This window comes from Urocitellus parryii, chromosome X (genome assembly GCF_045843805.1).
Source record: "Urocitellus parryii isolate mUroPar1 chromosome X, mUroPar1.hap1, whole genome shotgun sequence".
Lineage (NCBI taxonomy): Eukaryota > Metazoa > Chordata > Mammalia > Rodentia > Sciuridae > Urocitellus > Urocitellus parryii.
This window is the reverse complement of record NC_135547.1, coordinates 127,879,299-127,902,088: the sequence shown is the minus strand read 5'-3', so window position 1 is coordinate 127,902,088 and position 22,790 is coordinate 127,879,299. Positions and strand designations below refer to the sequence as shown.

Sequence of the window (22,790 nt, the reverse complement as noted above, 5' to 3'; positions counted from 1 at the left end):
CTTTTGCAGATGGGGACGCTGGGGCTGGGCGCGGGCGGGTGGCGGGACGGCCAGGCGGCCGCGGAGCCGCACACCGGCCGGGGGTCCCCCGGGACGGCGCCCCACGTGCTCGGGCCCCGCCGGAAGCGGGCGCTGGGGCCGCGGAGACGCCTGGTCATGGGACCGCGGGCTCCGGCCGCCGCCCGACTTCGGGGACGGCCCGGGGCGGAGCGCGCGGAAGCCCGAGGGTCCCGGCCCGGACGCCGCCGCCGCCGCGCGGGTCCCCAGCCCTGAAACTCCCCGTCCCGCCCCGACTCGGCCGGCGGCCCCCGCCGGACGCTACCCACCCAGAAGCAGGCCGTCCATGTCAAAGATGAGGTGGGTGACGGGCCGCGGCGGGGACGCGGGCGCGGGCGCTGCCATCTCTGCCGGGGAGGGGGCGGGGAAGAGCGGCGCGCGCCCGGCGCCCCCGCGCACGCGCCGCAGCCTCGCCGCGCATGCGCACTGCCTGCCTGCCTGCCTGCCTGCCTACCGCCCGCCGGCCGCGGGCCTCCGGCGCCCACCCCCCCCCCCCGCGCACGCGCGCTCTCGGGCGGACTCGCGCGGCTCCGCGCACGCGCGCTGCGTGCCCGGGCCTCTGCAGCTTCAGCGGCCGCGGTCTCCCAAGCACAAAAGGGGCGCGGGGAGAGGGGCAGGAGTTCACCCGTTTCCAGAAACTGGCTGAGCCCCGCAGCCTCAGGCCGCGCAGAGTCGAGTCCCTATGTAGAGGGGGGAGAGTCCGTGGTGGAACTTGGAAAGGGAGTCAGGGAGGAAGGAGGGAGCAGCAGGGGTCTGGGGATTGGGCAGGGGGCCGGCCGAGGTGCTCCGAGTGCCACCGCCGCCGCCCGCCACCGATTGCACACAAATGGCCTTGCCCACGGCCACCCGGAGCGGGTCTGTGCGAGCCCCCAGGAGCCGACCCCAGGTCACTGGGCCAGGCTCCCTTTCGGGCCCTGCAGGTCCTGGACCCCGGCCGCGGGGCGCATGCGCAGTGGAGCATCCGCATCTCTGAGCAGCACTAAGCAACTCAGCGAGACCCTGTCTCTAAATACAAGGTGCAAAGCAGGGCTGGGGTTGTGGCTTGGTGGTCAGGTGCCTCTGAGTTCAATCCCTGGTTCCAAAAAAAAAAAAAAAAAAAATGCTGGGTTTTCTACCATGTGCCAATACTCAACAGGGGTGTGCATTGTCCAGGGAGAAGCTGGACAGAATCCAGAGAGAAAGGAGGATCCTGAAATGATAAAAAAAAAAAAAAATGGTTAAAAAAAAAAACTGTGCTGCAGCTTTTGCTGTCTTAGGGCTTTTTGCCTGCCTTTTCGTCCCCTTTTCCAATGTTTCAGGGTGCAACCTGAAAAGCTTCTCCCACCCCCCCCCCAACTTCAGAAAGTACCTTCCGGTTACCATTTTTACATCTTCTTCTCATCCACTGAGGATGGGACCTTACAAGAAGCAGAAACGATAAAGTTTCCCTTTAAAACGTGAGGGTGTGTGTCTACTTCAGGGCACAGTCAGCGGACGCAGAAACCCCAGAATTCAGGTCATATATGATAGAGGTGAATGTGTGGGGGCATTTAGGCCTTAGCTCCCTCGTGTGTAAAATGAGGGTGCCAAATGAGCAAGGGAATCCCTTGGTGCTAAGGAATAGTATATGGTCGACAAAATTACATTTTACAATCTCTAGCCGCTTTCCACCATGTAATGCTGTCGCAACTTCCCTCTGAGGATGCTGGGAAGGCAAGGGATTGTAACCCAAATGCCATCATTCATGGATTCTGCATGAATCTACTATGGCTATTATCACAAAGTCCTACAAATTAGGGGATCTGAACAACAGGAATGTGTTGTTAGTCTTATGAAAGCCCAGAGCCCTAACCCAAGGTGATTTCAGGGTTATTTCCTTCTAAGTGCTGTTGGCAAAGGGTCTCTTCCAGGTCTCTCTCCTTGGCTTCTGTGTGGTTGTTATTCCCTGTATCTTGTTGTATCCTATTCCCTCTGTGAGTCTCTGTGTCCAAATTTCTCCTTTTCTAAGAATACCTGTCATATTGGGTTAAAGTCTACCCAAATGATCACATTGCAACACGATTATCTCTGTAAAGACTCTGCTGTCAAATAAGGTCACTTTGTCAGGTATTGGGGGTGAGGAATCCAACATACCTTTGGGGGAGATACAGCTCAATCCACAGCAAACTCACTGCAGAAATATTGGTGGGATGCCGGGTGCCGTGGTGCACACCTGTAATCCCACAGCTTGGGAGGCTGAGGCAGGAGGATCGTGAGTTCCAAGCCAGCCTCAGCAAAAGCAAGGCACTAAGCAACCCAGTGAGACCCTGTCTCTAAATAAAATACAAAATAGGGCTGGGGATGGGGCTTGGTGGTCAGGTGCCCTTGAGTTCAATCCCTGGTACCAAAATAAAATAAAAAAATGCTGGGTTTACTACCAATACGCAATAGCTGGAGTCTTTAGAGTTCTTCTCAATTTCCTTCCATTCTCTGGAATGGAAAAAAAAATGGATAATTCAGATGAGAAAGTTGTTTTTCTTTGTCCCTGTCACATCATGACATTCTTGTTTGTTACTCCTTTTTTTTTTTTAAGTTTGTTTTAAAAACAAAAATTTTGAGATACTTGGGAGGTCACGCTTGCTCGATTCCGTGTGCTACAGCTCAGCTCGGGGCAGGGATGGCGGGAGGCGATTTCTGTGAACCGCAGTTGTGGTGGCGGCAGAGCCTCTTGTGAAGTGCAGAGGAGAACATCACAGAATCGCGTGGCTCTCCTCTTTATCGTTCCCCAGACGTGAAGACGCGGTGCCTGTCCTTGTTTTTTGAGGAGTGTATCTTTCTGTGCATCTTTCTACTCTCAGAAGCTAGCACACTGTTGTTTTAAAGGCTCCTTTTCCTCATTCTTCTGAAACATCCCTTGCCTGCATAAGATGGAAGGCAGCTCTTGAAAATGGAATCCACCGCAGGGCGCAGTGGTTTATGCCTGCCATCCCAGCGGCTCTGGAGGCTGAGGCAGGAGAATGACAAGTGGGAGGCCAGCCTCAGCAACTTGGCAAGGCCCTGAGCAACTCAATAAGAGCCTGTCTCTAAGTATCACATAAAAAGAGCTGGGGATGTAACTCAGTGGTTAAGTGCCCCCCCACACCATAAAAAAATTCAAATAATCCAGTATGATGATGAATGCTTCTCTCTCAAAAGCTCGATTGGGGTGATAGGTCTCGTGCACATATACTTTAGCTCCTTTATGACTCTCAGCCAAACATGGACGGCTCTTAGGCAGAGGTAGGAATCGTTTGCTTCTGTGAATTACAGTTTATGTTGGCACAAATTCTGTTTTCCTCATGGGACAAGGGCTTGCTTTTCCTAATCGCTTTAAGATGCAACAGATAAGATCCAGGAAGCCACAGTCAAAGCACAGGAAATGCTGTCAGAACAGGGCTGGGGTTGCAGCTCGGTTGGTAGAGAGCTTGCCTCCTCGCAGGCACAAGGCCCTGGGTTCAATCCCCAGCTCCAAAAAAAAGTCCCCGATGGAACAGAGATGCGCCATCTTTTGTCACTCTCTATAAACTTACAGATGCCACTTATTCCTTGGTGTATATCTTTGAACATACATCACATCCTTGGTAGAGTCTTAGTTTACTTCTGCGTCCTGGCTTCGAAGTCTGTGGGTGCCTGTTATCTGTTGTATTTGGACAGCTGCTAAGTGATCCTTGGATGCCCTCCTGGCCTGAAGTTCACCTGGGAGGAGCCAGTGTTATGCAGGAGGAAACTCCTCTCCGCAGGGTGCTGGACGGTTCCGCGCTGGGAGCCCCAGGTCCCCATCAGCCCCAGGATCACCAGGGGGAACACAAGACCCTCCCCAGGGTGCTGGGTGGAGAAGCTGGGCGGTTCGGGAGGTTGGATGCATTCGGTACATGGGGGCCTCACCAAAAGTTTCACCTTAGGGACGGGTTTATCGGGATGGGATCCAGCTGCAAGTTGGCAAAGGTCTGCATCTGCCTGGCGCCTTGGAGAGGGAGGTGGTGAGCTCCCCGGGACCAGCAAGCTGTCCTTTATCTGCAGAGAAGTTGATCCGTCCAGCACGGGAGGGCTCCTTTTCTGGGTAGGAAGGTGGCGCCCGGGTGACAGAAGGAGTTGGGGATTTACGGCTTACAAGGAGGGTGCATCAGTCAGTCACTGGAGACTGCGGACATGCCATTGGGACAGTCGGGTTGAGCCAGGTGACTCTTAGCTCAGGAAAGCAGTTGGGAAGACTTTGAAACTTCTTGTCCCTGTGAAAAACTCAGAACTGGGTGTTCACTGCTTATCTCTGGGACCCGCTGTTTCCTAGAAGTCTCCTGTTTGCTTTCCTCCCCCTCCAGGACACCTCTGCAATGGGCAAGGGTCAAAGGCCACGGTCCACCGGGGTGGGTACGGGGGTCAGTATCGGGGTAGGGAGGTCAGTATAGGCTGGGGATCTGCCTTGTAGAAATAGACTTTTCTATTCTACCTCTGACCCTTTGTATTCTATGGCCCGGTGCTGAGGGAGCCTCAATACTGCAACCAGAGACGCTGCATTCCAACTCCCGGGGAGTCTCCTGGACTGGGAGGATTTTGCATCCGAAGGGCTCAGGAGGAGCTCAGATCACTACCTGGGCTGGGGAGCTCCTCTCTGCCTCCCCTTTAGGCCCTGGCTCCCCGATTCCCTCTCCCTGTGTGAGTGCCACGTGCAACTCGTGCCTTGCAAAATTGCTTCCGATTAAACCTGGCTTGGAGTCTGTGTTTGCATCTAGAGTTGCACAGTGAGTATTCCAAAGGGAACGGAATTTTCCAGATTATTCTGTTGCGGCGGCACGCACGGAGGTGTCGCAACGGATTCCACTATCACGTGTGATTATGATGCAATCGTGAATTTTTTTTTTTTTTTTATAAAAAGAAATATTCTAAACGGTATGTGCTGAGAGCCCAAGATGAAAGAACCATTAGTTGCTCAAGGGAAAAAAATGGTCTCCTTATTTCAGAAATTGCCTAGAAGTAGCCACAAGCTCTCAAGTGGCTAGGGGTAACCTGTGATCCCTGGGACTCTGGAGGCTGAGGCAGGAGGATTGCAAGTTGGAGGCCAGCCTCAGCAACTTCGTGGAGGCCCTAAGCAACTAACACTTAGGCTTCCTTTTGGTTTTCAAATCCCGTCTCCCCCCCACCAGATATCTGGAAGCCATCAATTTCTAAGAACTTGGGATGTGGGCAAGGAACAGGAACATCAAACACACGGAAATCACAGAGTAAATTCACAGAGTAAAATCCACAGATTCACAATATTTTGAAGGCCCTCAGATAGTTGAAATTTGGAGAATATTAAGGGTAATGGGATGTGGGCGTGTATACGTGTGTATGTGGGCGTGTATACGTGTGTATGCGTAGACACAGTCACATGCACGTGTATTTTAGAAGTTCATAATCGATTGGTGTGGGGACGTCGAGAAGCCTGAAGAGGCGTATGCCTTCGCGGGTAATTTAGATACGTTGAATTACGTGCAAATACCGTGTTACGTGTTATATGAAATCTGTTATGTAATATATAAAAAGGAACGTGTCTGCTTTTAAGAAAATTAAGAAAAATATTGTGTGCAAATTCAATGTATTTAATTTATATATGGTGTGTATTTATAGATACTATATGTTAGTTATATATACATTATGTCATGCTAATTACACATAGATATTAAATAGATATGTATAAGTATATAAATCTATTTTATATATTAATGCACATTTATGTGGCATATATACCTTGTATAGATTTCTATATACATTTAATATATATCATGTATTTATATATAAATATATACACCACAAACCAAGGATTGAACTCAAGGGCACTCAACCACTGAGCCACATCCCCAGCCCTATTTTGTATTTTATTTAGAGACAGGGTCTCACTGGGTTGCTCAAGCCCTTGCTTTAGCTGAGGCTGGCTTTGAACTCACGATCCTCCAGCCTCAACCTCCCGAGCCTCTGGGATGACAGGTGTGCACGGCCCTGCCTGGCTCATAGCTTTTTATGTTTAATTTTGAGACAGGGTCTCACTCAGTTGCTTAGGGCCCTGCTAGTTGCTGAGGCTGGCCTCCAACTTACGATCCTCCTGCCTCAGCCTCCCGAGCTGTCAGAATCTCACCCAACATATCACTAGCCCAGGAATAAGATCCAGTCCAGCTTTTGGGGTACGGTTCTACTGAATGTCTGTCACTTTCACATCATTGTACACTTATAAAAAATAAAATAAAATAAGAAAACAATCCAAGCATCCCGAGTCAGGGGCCCCTTGCACAGAGACACACGTGTGTGGTTACATAAGAAATTCACAACCTTGCATCTAAGGTACTAAGGTACGTGCGTGCATGTATATATTTAAATTAATACTAATTGCATGGGTTGTATAATAGGTAAAGTTGTATAACAGGCGAAAGAAGTAGCAGGCTCTCACAGGTACAATGCGTGCACTCTTGCTGCTTTGTGGGCACATTTCATTGGCTCTGTTTGTGGAGGGCCCTGGTATTCATGTATGGAGAACAGTGTTTAAGAAGCCTATATTTCAGCTCCATGTCCTGGGGCTATTTCAACGACTCTGGAAAACGGTAGAGGCCATCAATTTCCCGGGCTCCTTCCTCCCGGAGTCCGGAGTCCGACGGGGAAGGCTATTTAAAGAAAGGTAATTGACGAGGACTTAGTTTTTCTGCTTTAATAATAAAGCTGTAACCTCCAAGGGCAGAAGGCAATGTATCAGGGGGAGAACCGTGATTGGGCCCGTGCAGAAGCCCAGGAACGGAACGATAATTAAAACTCACAGTAACCCCAAGCCACGGAGAGGACTCACAATTCTCCGACTTGCTTTTCTGATGGGCCCTCTGCCATGTCACTAGTAAGGGTGGAAGCCGGATTCCTGGAGGGAGGGGGTTTCCCTGGGGTCCCCCCACCCCACCCCGTGCCACCTTCTCACCTTCATTTCACTAGCGAAGGAGGGTCCCCGGGCCACGGACAGGACACCGAGAAGCTGTGTTAGCTTTCTGTTACTATAACAAAGGCCCACACGGTGATCAACTTATAAAGAAAAAAGGTCCATTTGGGCTCCCGGTTTCGGAGCTTTGGATCTGATCGTGCGTTTCTGGGGGCACCAAGCGAACAGAGCCTCACGGCTGTCTGACTTGGTACCGGTGAAGGTTGGAATGAGCCAGCATAGAGTGCATTTCCAGCACGTGTCCAACAAGGCATGGTCAGAGGGCCTCCCAGAGCCGCTGGGAACCAGTGAGGAGGGAGGTCTGCCTTAGGATAGACCTTCCTTTCACAGAAACTCTTGGGAGGTGGACTATGGCAGCCCCCATCTGGGATCCCAGCAACCGTAGAGGCTGAGGCAGGAGGATCCCAAGTTTGAGGCCAGCCTGGGCAACCTAGGGAGACCGTTGTCTGCAAATAAATAAAAAAAGAGCTAGGGGTTGGCTCGGTGCTTGCTTCGTGAGGCCACCGCTTCAATGCCTATTCCCAAAAGGAAAACAAAAATAGTCATAATAAAAGCGTCCTTGGGAGGAGGAAGCAGGGTGGGCCTCCAACAGGGAAGGAGAGGAGAGAGAGGAGAATCCTGGACCATGCTGGCGGCTGCAAGTGAGCCCTGTTTGGTTGCCGGAAGCAGAGAGAGGAAAACAGAGGCCGAGTTGAGTCCAGTCCCTCTTTGTCTTCTCCATTTCCTAAATGCAAGGGGGAGTGGGGGGTAACGTGAAGGGAGACAAGTCCTGCGGGTCATGCTGTGAGGTGACGGTTCTGCAGAGCGGTGGGCCTGGAGGCTCCCTGGGGATGACGTCAGCGCGGCCAGGGCACCTCCCTGCTCTGCACCCACGGCCACTGCCTCGCCTGGGTGTGTCCACAAGAGAATGAATTCCTCGGGGCTCTTTGGACTGGGTCCCGCCGGGGAACTCTCTGAGGTGCCTCCGAGACTCTGAGCAGATCCTCGGGAGCCCGGCCCTGGCTGCAGCCACCGCGATGCATCTGCACAGAGGACAAGCAGGGGCCCTGTGTCCAGCCCTCGTCCTTGCAAGAAATGCAAAGTGCAGCGTGTTCAGGAGACCCTCTCGGGGGACCTGGTGTGTGTCCCCACTTCCCCCAAGGTCCCCAGAGCCCGTGGGTGAATCCCGGTGGCAGGGAAGGACTCCCCCCAGGGGACCGCGGGTCAGGAAGCGCACCTTATCTCTGACTGACATCTGAGGCACGTGGGGCGCGAGGCCAGGCAGGGACACGCAGGCAGCCACATAACTTCTCCATGATGGATCGATGGGTCCGTGACCCGGCGATGACTTTGGCACCCGGGATGGCCAGATAAAACGGCCAGGCTGGTCCAGTGGACACTCACACACACGGCGGGAGCTCCTGGCCGGGCGCTGTCCCTGGCGATAATGTGACAACCTGCCCCGGGGATCCTGGGAGCGCAGGTCCAGAACCCACTCGGGGAGCAGCCGTATCTGAAGCCAGGCGTCGTCCGCGGGTGAGTGGGATCGCTGTCACCATCGGTGGCCTCTGTGCCAGGGAGATACTGAGATAGGACAGAGAAAAAAATCAGGGCGTCTGGGCTGCTTACCTCCCTGTGCTGCCTCCAAAGAAGCCTCCGGGCTTTGATTTCTTTGGCTCGTGTATTTGTGTTGCAGCTTATATAAAGGAAAACACAAGTTGATGAACCTGATGGATCTAGCCTTAGGGCCTCAGCTTCCACACGGGATACAACGTATATAAATGTGTGTCATGCAACACGGATGTTACTCTAAGATGGTCACTGGTTGCTATTTGGGTAGGAAAAAAAAAAAGGATTGTGGATGGGAATTCATAGTGCTTGTGCTTCTTTTTTATTTTTTCTTTCCACTTTGTAAGTTTTTCTTGAATTTTAAAGATGTCAGCGGGGTGCGGTGGCACACGCCTGGCATCCCATTGGCTCGGGAGGCTGAGGCAGGAGGATCGGGAGGTCAAAGCCAGCCTCCGCCAAAGCGAGGCCCTGAGCCACTCAGGGAGACCCCGTCTCTCAATAAAATACAAAATAGGGCTGGGGACGGGGCTCGGGGGTTGAGCGCTCCTGAGTTCAATCCCCGGGTACCAAAAAAAAAAATAAATAAATAGGAATTTAAAGATGCAGATTCCAAACTTCTTGTGGACACCCTGAATCTGTATCCTAAAGAAACATGAAAAAGAACACACCTTTATCCTTGATGAAGAGGCGTACACAGAATTTACTGGTGTAAGCCCAGAACCACGGCGACACGTGTTTGCCATCACGCTGTGCTGCCTTCCTTGTAGAATGTGGTCTCTGTTTCTGATCCTCATCCCATTGTGTAGGTCTGTGTTTCCCTGTCCTTTCGATCATCTCTGTCAAAGGACTCGGTTTGCTGAGGGATGAGTAGGAGGCTTAGAAATTTGTCCGTTTTCTGAAAATCTGTACGGATTCCATTAAGTGGACGTTAAGCTGATGTTGGCAACGCAGGCTGAACGTGAATTAGGCACCCACTGGATATATGATATTTTGTAAATTAAACACCCCCCCCCCAGATAAGAGGCTGAGCTTTAGAGGAGTCCACAATGAATTTCCACGTCCACTTTGTGCCCACGCGACATCACATTTGGGTGTTAAGAGATTCCGTGCGCTTACCCATCACCTCCTCCGTGTCATGCCTTACCAGGTGGAATTGGAAGGGTGTCGGAGACGATTTTCAATGAGAACAATGTCAATAAAATGCAGGAACTATTTTATAGAAAGATCACCCCCTTCCGTAGCCCTTTTCTGCACGCCCTCTCTCTCTGCTTTGGCAAATGCTTGATCCTCGATAGAGGATCCCCAAGAGCTGGCGTCCGCATGGACATTAGCAAGAATGTCCCCACGGGAAGATTAGCCGATCTTCATTTACAATGTGATCATGACGTACTCGCTGGTGACATCAGGGTGCAGACATCTCGAGATATGACTTCCGTGAATGGTAAATGCCAGGCATCTCTTTAAAACGGAAATACAGCAAGGATTTAAAAGTTGGCGGGGACGCTAGGCCCACAGTGGTGCACATGCCCCGGAATCCCCGCACCCTGGGAGGCTGAGGCAGGAGATTCACAAGTTGGAGGCCAGCCTTGGCAAATTTAGGGAGGCCCTCAGCCACCTCCAGACACCCTGTCTCGAAATAAAGTGTAAAAAGGGCTGGGGATGTGGCTCCGTGGTCAAGCGCCCCTGGGCTCGGTCCCCAGTACCAAAGAGAAAATCGTCCTAAGTTTGCTGAGCAGCAACCTTTCCACCCTGATTACTCTGTGTCACGATAATGCAATAGTAAAAAGCATGATTTAAAAAATAACGTCAGCGTTTTTGCTACGTGGGCAGCTTCTTCCAGATTGCACGGGAAAAGCAAAGGGAGAATTTGCAGGGTCAAAGTCAGGGCTCCGTGGCTGGGCAGGGGATCAGCCTGGAGGGAGACCTTGGCTTTCGTTCCTTGGGGTGGGGGGGGGAGAGAAAGAAAGACAGAGGGAGGGAAAAACAGTGCTCTGCATGGCGTCTTCTCCCTCCCCTCCCAGCCTTGTTTGGAATCAGCCCTTGGACACCCTGGGCTCTGAGTCAGGGGAGCTTCCCGTGGGCCCCGGGGTGATAAGTGTATATATATATATATGCACATGGAGTCTGGTGTTTTGTTTGGGTTGGGGATTTTTTGGATAACCACAGATTCAACCCAGGGGTGCTTAACCCCCGAGCCCCGTCCCCAGCCCTATTTTGCATTTTATTGAGAGACAGAGTCTCACTGAGTTGCTTACGGCCTCCGTTTGGCGGAGGCTGGCTTTGAACAGGAGGCCATCCTCCTGCCTCAGCCTCCCAAGCCGCTGGGATGACAGGTGTGCACCGCCCACCGCGCCTGGTCTCACCGGGGGCTTTGAACATCGAACAAAGATTGTGTGTCATGTCTCTCTGCCCCTGTAGTACGGAAGAGCTGTGTGGTTTTTCTGCACTATTAACCTTTTCAGTGTGAGGATTGTTCCCCGTTGAACCCTGGGAGGGCTGGGAGTCCTGAGTCCCATTATACAGGTGGGAAAAGCAGCCCCGGAGCATCTGGAGGTAGCGTCCGAGGTTTTGCAAAGTCATTGATTGGCCCTTGGTGGCAGGCTGGGTCCCATCAGGCGATCTGCATATTCCAGGGCAGAGTCAGCTCCCCATCAGCAATTTGGAAACGGTGCCCGGAAGTTCCGATTGCAGATGAGTCCAGGTGACGGGGCAGCTCATGAATGCTGCATTTCTAAGTCCCGGGCGCCTGGATCCCACAGGCCGCGTGACTCATCAGTTCCGAGCTGCCCCGGCAGAGAGCCCGGGAAGTCTTGCTCAACCAAGGGATTTTTTTTTCAGTTGCAAAAGTCAAGAAGCTCACAGAAGAGACGGATGAACCCTGGGTGAGCATTGATTACCTTAGGGAATATTCACAAGAAAAAGAGGCTGCGTGTTACATCCCGGCCGTGTTTCAGATTTTATTGAGAGACAGGGTCTCCCTGAGTTGCTCCGGGCCTCCCTTCGGCGGAGGCTGGCTTGGAACTCACCATCCTCCTGCCTCAGCCTCCTGAGCTGCTGGGATGACAGGCCTAGGTCACCACACCCAGCTCCTAGATGTATTTTTGCACTCAGTGACTTGTGGATGCGCCTGACGTGCCTTTGTATCTACCTATACGTAAACAGGAAAGTTAGGTCGGATGATCCGACTGTCTTTCCCTACCCCGTCCCTCTTCCCTTCTGTTCATGCCTCTTTATCTACGCCACTGATCTTTCTACTGTTCTCTCTTTTTCTAATCCCCCACCCCTTATGTTGGATAAACTTCCCCACATCAGAGAGAACACTCAGCCTTTGGTTTTTTGGGGATTGGCTTATTGCACTTAGCGTGGTAGTCTGTAGTTCCATCCATTTATCAGCAAATGCCATCATTTCATTCTTCTTTATGGCTAAGTAATATTCCATTGTGTATATGTGGTTTCACCAATTTGCAGATCCACCAGCAACGTAGGAGTGTGCCTTTTCCCCCACATCCTCACTGATATTTATTGCTAATTTTAATCTTGATAATTGCTATTCTGACTGCGGTGAGATGAAATCTCCGTGTGGTTTTAATTTGCATTTCTCTAATTGCTAGAGACGTAGGGCATTTTTTCATATATTCGTTGATGGATGGTCTTTCTTCTTCTGTGAAGTGTCTGTTTGGTTCCTTTGCCCATGTATCGATTGGGTTATTTGGTTTTTTTTTGGTGTTGTGTTTCTTGAGTCCTTATAGATCCTGGAGACGCGTGCTCGGTCCGAGGGGCAGGTGGTAGAGATTCTCCCGTTCTGCAGGCTCCCTCCTCAGCATCCTGATGGATCCCTTCGCTTTTGCATTTAGGGACGACGTTTGCTTTATTGCCTGGCCCCGTGAACCCTGTGTACAAATGACCCTGAAGATGTCTCTCTGTATTTTACCAAAAACAGTCTTGGCTGTGTGCATTGCACAAACCAAAGGGCCGCGGCGACTTATTTCGCAAACAGACTCAACCCACATCCCTGTCTGTGTCCCCTGGGCCTCCACGGAGCCCCCGTCCTCCTGGGTCCAGTGCCCGTCACCACCCCCACAGTCCCAAGTGCCTCTCTCTCCTGCAGCGAGCAGCACCGGTCCCCAGACGTGACCTGGAGCCCTGGCTGGGGTCACCTCCCGCCCCCCACCCTCTCCCGGGTCCCCGCTGCCCGTCTGGCCTTTGTGCTAAGACCAGTGCCTTAGTCATGGCCTCCGCCATCGTGTGGCTCCTCCATGGTGACCGTGTGGCCCTTCCTGCCCGCGGCCATGGGTCTGCCTGTCCCTTTTCCCCCCTTCATGAAGGGAGCTGGGTGGTTCCGGAAGGCAGAACAGGCTCACTGGACCTTGGTGCAGAGCACGGCCATTCTGCACTGGACTTTGTAGGAGCTGGCGTCAGCCAAGACACAGAGAAGGGGATTTCTCTAGGCCCACTTTGTGCACGGAAAGATGTGGGGAGGTTACAGTCCCCTGTTCAGTCTGGTGGCCGGGAACTGTCCCCACCCACCTTGGAGGGGACCTGGAGGGACCTAGCACCTCCCTGTGTCACCCATCAGACGCTGGATGATGGACCTGAGGACGAGGTCCAGTCCCTGGTGGCCGACTCCATGGCTCTGGCCCAAGGGGAGGCAGAACAAGATGGCGGCAGGGCCTGGAGGAGGAGAGCAGCTCAGGACAGGGCACCAGGGAGCAGAGAGAGCTCTGCTCACCAGGGACAGGACAGAGACCCCAAAGGCACAGCCCAGGGACCCCCGCCTCCAGCCACACCCCACCTGCTGCAGTCACCACCCAGTGAGTCCATCCAAGTGGATTAATCCACTATGAGTCTACACCTCTTACAACCCAATCATTTCACAAGATGGCAGCAGGGCCTGGAGGAGGAGAGCAGCTTAGGACAGGGCACCAGGGAGCAGAGAGAGCTCTGCTCACCAGGGACAGGACAGAGACCCCAAAGGCACAGCCCAGGGACCCCCTCCTCCAGCCACACCCCACCTGCCTACAGTCACCACCCAGTGAGTCCATTCAAGTGGATTAATCCACTATTAGGTTACACCAGGGAGCAGAGAGAGCTCTGCTCACCAGGGACAGGACAGAGACCCCAAAGGCACAGCCCGGGGACCCCCTGCTCCAGCCACACCCCACCTGCCTAGAGTCGTGACCTTGCTGGTCCATTTGGATCACTGGTACCAAATGGATGAACCTATTGGTGTGGTCATGGCTCCCAAGATGAAGGCAGTTTACCTTGATCATAAAAATGGGGGTTTTGTGGGGGGATTCCTCACATGCAAACGGTAACAAGGGTCGACCAGATGAGCGTCACCCTGTGAAAGGGTTAAAGGGAGAAAAATGGAGCCCGTCTCCATTTTTTCAGTCCCTGATAGCACCCCCCCCAAAAAAAAAAGAAGTGTTTGAGGTGATGGGTCCGTTCGTGAGCTTGATGTACCTATTTCTAAACGTCCGCCTAGGTCCAAACGTCATGCGTATTGTCAATATGTGCATCTGTCATTTCTCTGCTGTGCATTAGTGACGATTTGAAAATAAAATCCGAATTCCAACACAATCAGAATTTGAAATTAAATTATGTTTTGGGAAAAAAAAATAAGAATAGAAATTATCTCCTGCTTTCATCTGCTTTCTGGGGCCAGGTCACAGTTTATGGAGGGGATTTGGGGAAGCTGAGATCCGGCTGTGGTTTTTGGACCCGTGTTCCTAGGTGACCTTGGCGTGAGGCACTGGGTCTTTCCTATACAGTGACGCCTCTGGATGATAATTCCTGCTGTGTTTTCTGCTGCTTGATCCCATGATACCAAAGACTGAACGAGTTACTAAGAAAAAAGGTTGATTTGGGTTCCCGAAGTCCAGGGTTGATGGCCTGCTTCTGCGGCGAGGTTCTGGCTGGGCAGAGCCCAAAGGCCGTTCAGAGCGTCCACGTGTTTTGCAGGGGACAGAGAAGAGTCGATTTGTTAACAGACGCCATCAGGAAATTCAGGATGGGCTCACCCTGGTGTGCGGGGTTGTCTCTGACTCAGGGCGACGGCTGTCCTCCTGAGACCAGGAAGTGAGACCCAGAGAGGGACTTACAGGGCCGACGGGAACACATTTCCACGGGCAGATGGTGGTGGTGGGGGGACATCTAGGAGCCAAAGACGGCCAGAATGTGTTCTCATAAAACTTTATTGACCAAAGCAGACGGTGGCCCTCACTGGTGAGCCCTGCTCTATGGGGCTGGTTCAGTGCCCCAGGATAGTCACCGTGACCGATATCGTCATGCATCATGACTCCATGGCAAGTATAAAGTGGCTGGAAATTGGGTATCATGGGATGCTTCGTGGAATTCTGAATGCTTTGGCCAGGAGACTGGATCATGCATTTTGCATTGGGGGGAAAAGATCAGCAAATATTACATTTCCAAAAAAGCGTGGGGTAAGGAAACAATGCCGGAAATAATAATGATGATATCATAATGTAGAACTGAGTACAGCTCACACACGGATCCCTTTAAAAATCTCCTTTCTGAGACCGAAAGGTGTGTGGGCCAAGCAAACGGGGAAATGATATTTGGATCTTGCGTGGGTCACGAGAGAGGGTCACCCGATGGTTCAGATCCACGGCCGCTGAATCCCCGTCTTATCAACTGATGTCGCGGTGGGTGGGCAGAGAGACGGGACCGTGCCAGCTCCATCGTCATCCCCGCAGCGAAAAGCCAAAGATGGGCTTTGACAGCAGCCCGTTCCATTTGTGCAAGAATCTAAGGTGAAGAGGCACTCTGGAAGATGGATTGCCGCTTCAAATGTCACCTCTGCACGTGGCGGGGGACATGCTTCTAGGATGACGATGGAAGCTAAGAAATGGTGGCTGGGATCTTAAACAAGATGCACCTTCACCCAAATTTGTTATGTTGTCGTCCCCTTTTCGGGCCAGGCCATCTGCCTCCCAAGTACCCAGCGTGGACACCGGAGCCCTAAGGCACCCGTGGGTGACAGGTCCAGGAATGCACGCACGTCACTGTGTCCCAAGACGGTTCATTGGTGGACGCCCAGATCAGGGCGTGGTTTACACTCTGCACATCTCTCAGATGTTATTTTTTTGGGCCACTGGAACATGAAAGGGGGTGAACTGGCTGCAGAATCCGGTCGTGGGATGGATTTGTCCCCGTGGGCCATCATTTGTGACCCTTTGTTTATTCAGAAAAATTCAATGAGAAATCAGGGACCTGGGGCCCATGTCCCGTATGACCCCCCAAGTTGTTGGAAGTCAGGCCAGGGTGTCGTTGCACGGTAGAGCACTGCACTAGCATGTGCGAGGCTCTGGGGTCCATCCCCAGGAGCACACACACACACACACACACACACACACACACACACAAAAGAATGGTGGAAAAACATAATATATATCCATATTTCTTATGCATATATTTATATATTGACAGAATTCATCCCACTGTTCATCTCTGCCTGTACTCAATTCCAGTCTTACCGAAGGATGTCATGGTGGGTGGGCAGAAGACGGGTGCCTGCCCAGTTACTTTGTCATTCCTGTAGCAAGAGGCTAATGCTCAATGTAGATAATGTTGAGATATCTATATGTCTATCCATTTATTCATCCATGCATCTATCCATCCATCTATCTGTCCATTCATTCATCCATCTATGAATCTATCCATCCATCCATTCATCCATCTATCCATTGATCCATCCATCCATCTGTTCATCTATCCATCCATCTATCCATCCTTCCATCCATTCCCATCTACCCATCCATCCATCCATCCATGCATCCATCCATCCATTCATCCATCCATCAATCCATTGATCCATCCATCCATCCATGCATCTATCCATCCATCTGTTCATCCATCCATCCATCCATCCATCCATCTATCCATCTATCCATCCTTCCATCCATCCATCCATCCATCTATCCATCCTTCCGTCCATCCATCTATCCATCCTTCCGTCTATCCATCCATCCATCCATCCATCCATCCATCCATCCATCCATCCATCTATCCATCCTTCCGTCCATCCATCCATCCATCCATCCATCCATTCATCCATTCATCTATCCATCTATCTATCCATCCATCTATCCATCTATCCATCCATGCATCCATCCATCCATCCATTCATCTATCCACCCATCTATCCATGCATCTTTCCATCCATCCATCTATCCATCCATCCATCCATTCATCTATCCACCCATCTATCCATGCATCTTTCCATCCATCCATCTATCCATCCATCCATCCATTCATCTATCCACCCATCTATCCATGCATCTTTCCACCCAACCATCCATCCATCCATCCATCCATCCATTCATCTATCCATCTATCTATCCATGCATCTTTCCATCCATCTATCCATCCATCCATCTATTCAGTCATCCATCCATCCATTCATCTGTCTTTCTATCATCTGTCCATTAATCCATCCATCTACCTATCCATCTATCGGTCCATCTATATTTCTATCATCCATCCATCCATCCATCCATCCATCCATCCATCCATCCATGTCTCCATCCATCTACCCATCCATCTATCCCCACCTCCATCCATCTACCCATCCATCTATCCCCACCTCCATCCATCTACCCATCCATCTATCCCCACCTCCATCCATCTACCCATCCATCTATCCCCACCTCCATCCATCTACCCATCCATCTATCCCCACCTCCATCCATCTACCCATCCATCTATCCCCACCTCCATCCATCTACCCATCCATCTATCCCCACCTCCATCCATCTACCCATCCATCTATCCCCACCTCCATCCATCTACCCATCCATCTATCCCCACCTCCATCCATCTACCCATCCATCTATCCCCACCTCCATCCATCTACCCATCCATCTATCCCCACCTCCATCCATCTACCCATCCATCTATCCCCACCTCCATCCATCTACCCATCCATCTATCCCCACCTCCATCCATCTACCCATCCATCTATCCTCACCTCCATCTATCCTCACCTCCATCCATCTACCCATCCATCCATCTATCTACCTCTCTCCCTAGATGGTGTATGTATATATGGAGAGATCCATCTACCTTTGTCTCTCTTATGCACCGACATGCAGTAAGCACATAGAGCCAATCAAAGATGGCGGTGGTGCACGTTAGTTTGAAAACAGTGTCCAGTAAACTAACCATCCTGTTCCTAACGACACACATCTGCTCTCCAGGGGAAAAGAGGTCGTCTTGAAGGTCAACCATGGGGGACTCTGTTTTTTCCATGGATTCACTGTGGGGGGGGGCACTTCTTGGCGGCAGTGGCTGGGAGGTCAGGCCCCGAGGATGGAGGAGACTTACACAGAGTAGAGAGAGCAGTGGAGGCCGAGGAAACTTCTACGCAAGGGGGAGCTCACCCCATGTGGGTAGCTCAGCACACGTTTTTGAAGTTAACGAATTTTTCTTCTTTTGGACAAATTTGCAGGGTGAGCCTGGTGCCGCTGGCCGATCCCCACTGACCGCGGACATCAGCACCAGCACATGTGATCTCCTTTCCTCAAGATCTTTGGAGGATAAGTGCTCGAGAGACTGTTGGAAATCCAGCCCCAGGTGAGGGAGCACATTGCCTGCGTGGGTCGCCCGTCCCTGAGCCCTGGCTTGGGGTCCCAGCCCACCGAGTCACTGTGTCTCTGCACATGTGCAGTCGTACATGTACCTAGGGTGAGGATGTCCATCTCATTCCACCGTCTTTCCTGCCCCCATGCCCCTCCCCTCCCCACCCTCCCCTTTGACCCATCAAATTCCTCCAGCCCCCCCGCCCCCCATTATGGATCAGCACCCACTTATCAGAGAGAACATTCAGCCTTTGGTTTCTGGGGGATTGGCTAACTTCACTCAGCATGATATTCTCCAATTTCACTCATTTACCAGCAAATGCCATGATTTTATTCTTTTTTATTGCTGAGTAATATTCCACTGTGTATAGATAGCACAGTTTCTTGATCCACTCATCGGTTGATAGGCACCTGGGTTGGTTCCACAGCTTGGCTACTGTGAGTTGAGCTGCTGTAAACATTGACATGGCCGCGTCCCTGTAGTATGGTGATTTTAAGTCCTTTGGGTATAAACCGAGGAGTGGGAGAGCTGGGTCACATGGTGGTTCCATTCCCAGTTTTCGGAGGAAGCTCCGTCCTGCTCTCCAGAGTGGTTGCCCCAATTTGCAGTCCCACCAGCCACGTAGGAGGGAGCCTTTCCCCCCACATCCTCGCCACACTTATTATTGCTTGTGTTCTTCATAACGACCCCAGAAGACAGTGACCTCCTAGCACATATTTTTCCCTGTTAAATTTAAACCGACAGCTGAGGATGCTCCTTCTAGAAGGTCCATCCTCTGTGGCTAAAAGGTGCATCCTCTGGGCTTCTATTCCTTCCTAATGCTGAGCAGCTTAATAGATGCACTGGCTCTTGTCATGGCTGCCATTTGTTCTTCAAAAGGATCTCCGGGTTCCTTTTCTCTGTTTCGGAAACCAAAAAACTTTTCGGCTCTCTTCAAGGGTCATTGATTTCCCGAAGGCCATTGATCCTACAAGATCCCGCGTCGATTTCTAATCGAGCCTTTGGAAGCCTTCACCATTTGCGAAGTAATTTGATTTCAGTTTTTTTTTTCTTATCTGTTTGGAAAGCAGCTATAAATTTTGCAGACAAATGCATATATATATATATATATATATGTATATATATATATACATAGAGTGATTTTAGCCTCCAAAGGAGATTGACGTTCTTTAGACCCAGCTGCAGAGAGCCCTGGAAAGAAAATTGTCAGACTCTGTAGCTAATTAAAAATAGGTGGCTGAAAAGGTTCATGATTAATTCATGATCCACGAATACAGCATCCATTTTCCTTTCTTCACGTCGTCGCCGGGATGAAAAGTGGGAGTCTTTCAGTGTGGCCGGCTCCGACGGCGCCTCCTAGAAACCTACTAACAATACCCATTGCGTCTCCCCAACCCCAGCCCCTTCTCCTGGGCTATTTGAAGGCGCTTCCGAATTCAGACCCCGGCGGTGGCGTTCCTGACAGCGCCTATTCGATCTCTTCCTCCCGCCTTAAGTGGATGGAGACTTAAGAGATCATCAGCAAAATGCTTTTATCTTGTCCCTAGATTTTCTAATTTGTTCCCCTCTTTTTTTTTAAAAAAAAAAAAAAGGTGGGATGTTATTAAAATAGAGTTTTCGGACCAAGCAAGAGAGAAAAGGAAGATTTTCCGATGGCCATCAAAGGTCTTTCTCGTGTCGACCGTGGATCCCTGGTCAGAATATTTTAGGGGCGTCCAGTGCACATAAAAGGAAGCCTATTTTAGAGTCAATATGCTAATTCCAGCGACAGAAATGAAGGCTGATTAATGACGGTGTTGTCTCAGGAGAAGATAAAGGAGAAAGATCAAATGGAAGGTCATGGCGGAGGAGGAATGGAGCGCCCAGGGCCTTACCCGGGGGTGCCCAGTGCTGGGCATCGGTGCAAACGTGGTTTCAAAGGAAGGGTGCTTACTTGGGGAGTCTTGTGCGGAAGAACTGGGAGGGGAACGTTGTGATCCATGCATCTTGGTATAAAACATCAACAGGGGCTGGGGTGTGGCTCAGTGGCCGAGTGCGTTCCATCTGACAGTCCATCCTACACCACACACACACACACAAAAATCAGGATGCATGAATGCAAATAGTATTTCTTATCATTTTATATCGTGATGATGTAGGAAAAATGAAGCGTGTTGTGCATGTGCAACTTGTCTCTACCTACGCAGATGTATGGTTTTAGTCAGCTTTTTTTGGCGCTGGGAATAAAAGACCTGAGAAAAACAATTGTAGAGGAGGAAAAGTTGATTTGGGCTCATGGTTTCCAAGGTTCAGTCCATGGCAGGCCGACTCCATGGCTCTGGCCCAAGGGGAGGCAGAACAAGATGGAGGCAGGGCCTGGAGAAGGACAGCAGCTCAGGACAGGGCACCAGGGAGCAGAGAGAGCTCTGCTCACCAGGGACAGGACAGAGACCCCAAAGGCACAGCCCAGGGACCCCCTCCTCCAGCCACACCCCACCTGCTGCAGCCACCACCCAGTGAGTCCATCCAAGTGGATTAATCCACTATGAGTCTACACCTCTCCTAACCCAGTCATGTCACAAAATGGCAGCAGGGCCTGGAGGAGGAGAGCAGCTCAGGACAGGGCACCAGGGAGCAGAGAGAGCTCTGCTCACCAGGGACAGGACAGAGACCCCAAAGGCACAGCCCAGGGACCCCCTCCTCCAGCCACACCCCACCTGCTGCAGTCACCACCCAGTGAGTCCATCCAAGTGGATTAATCCACTATGAGTCACCACCCAGTGAGTCCACTCAAGTGGATTAATCCACTTATTGGTCTACACCCAGTGAGTCCATCCAAGTGGATTAATCCACTATTAGGTTACACCAGGAAGCAGAGAGACCTCTGCTCACCAGGGACAGGACAGAGACCCCAAAGGCACAGCCCAGGGACCCCCTCCTCCAGCCACACCCCACCTTCCTACAGTGACCACCCAGTGAGTCCATCCAAGTGGATTAATCCACTATTAGGTTACACCAGGGAGCAGAGAGAGCTCTGCCCACCAGGGACAGGACAGAGACCCCCAAGGCACAGCCCAGGGACCCCTCCTCCAGCCACACCCCACCTGCAGCAGTCACCACCCAGTGAGTCCACTCAAGTGGATTAATCCACTGATCAGTCTACACCTCTCATAACTCAATTATTTCCCTGCTGAACTTTCTTGTAGCATATCACACATGAGCTTTTGGGGGACATCTCGCATCTCCATCATAACATATATGTCCACATAAAAATATCTGCAAACTGAGCGGAAGGAAGAGACGGAGGCAGAGAAGAAATAATTTTTCTGTCCACTTTCTGGGTTCTACTAGGACAGAGCATTGCAAGAAGAGAGATTAAAAATGAAAAAAAAAAAAACACGAGGTGTTTATTTTAGGAGTACCCTCTGGAAGGTTCCGTGGAAATCCCCCATTTGGGGAGTCGATCTACAACACAAATATAAAATATAATATCCTATGAAGTTAATTAGGAAGTGATCCAGGTATATCACAACTTCAAATCATTCAGTGTATCTTAGGATAAAATACTAGACGGCAGTAGTAAAATGTCCTATATTAGATTGATGTTATAATTCAGGAGCAGAGTCTTCCAGGTTTAAAATCATCGCCTGTTGATATGGCAGATACAGTCATTTTTTTAAACCTCTACTACTTTGTATCTCTATTTTTATCAAACTCTGAATTTGCTGATAGAATGGAAATTCACCATTTAGTATCACATTGTTAAACTTCTTGCAATTTATGGCTTAAAAACTAGGGTTCCCCCCTGCTTTTAAAGTTTAAGTTTAATAACTGTTTTTAGAATTCAGGAGTCCTTTGATATTTCCCCATTTACCTGCACAGGGGACTTTCCATGCATATTTAATCGTATATCATTTCATCTGAGGTGAATGGAAACTGAATTTAGTTGAAGGTTCTATTTAAAAATTTTTTTTGATATCTATTTTTTAGTTTTAGGTGGACGTCATTATCTTTTATTTTACATTTACGGGGTGCTGAGGATCGAACGCAGTGCCTCAACATGCTAGGCGAGCGCTCTACCGCTGAGCCACAAGCCCAGCCCCTAGTTTAAGACTTGCGGAGGCTGAGGCAAGAGGATCAGAAATTCGAGGCCCTCCTGAGCAACGTAGCGAGACCTTGGTCTCAAAATTAAAACTAAAAATGGATGGGAAGGTCGCTCATGGGTAGAGTTCCCCTGGGATCAATCTCCAGTTCAAAAAAAAAGAAATTAAAATAATAAATAATCAAGAGGAGCGTTAAACACTAGTTATTCTGAGAACGAGAGACTTGGATTCTGGAATCGATGGATCTTTAAAGGTCCTTTCTCTTTGCTGCAAGTAGGAAATGGCCTCATGATAGCCTTAGCTTCGGGGGACATTATCTTACCAAGGCAAAAGATCAGTGAGCTCAGCACGTTTCATAACACTGAGGATCACAATGACGACTCAAAGTCATCCGGATCCCCATGGCCCCCAAAGCCATGCATGTCCCTAACACCCGGGTTCCGAGGCACTAGCGGCCAATCCACCTGTGCTTGGCACTGAGCCAAGCCTCACGCACACCACAGACTCGTGATGGGAACAATCATGTTAGGCCACGGGAAAGGTGATCGATGAGT

The 22,790-nt window shown here is 50.7% G+C and overlaps 1 protein-coding gene across 2 annotated transcripts in view; it reads left to right on the top strand.

Moving 5' to 3' along the window:
• Positions 1-210: 210 nt before the first annotated feature.
• LOC113198421 (steryl-sulfatase) overlaps positions 211-22,790 on the top strand; it is an 81,712-nt gene continuing 59,132 nt past the window's right edge. Inside the window, exons 1-2 of one of the 2 annotated variants that reach the window (XM_077793895.1) lie at positions 211-357; positions 18,024-18,148. The gene's annotated coding sequence lies outside the window, so the exon portion shown is untranslated. Of the gene's footprint in view, positions 358-8,416; positions 8,522-18,023; positions 18,149-22,790 lie in introns of those variants that run through there. The other variant, XM_026411144.2, reaches the window with a different exon arrangement.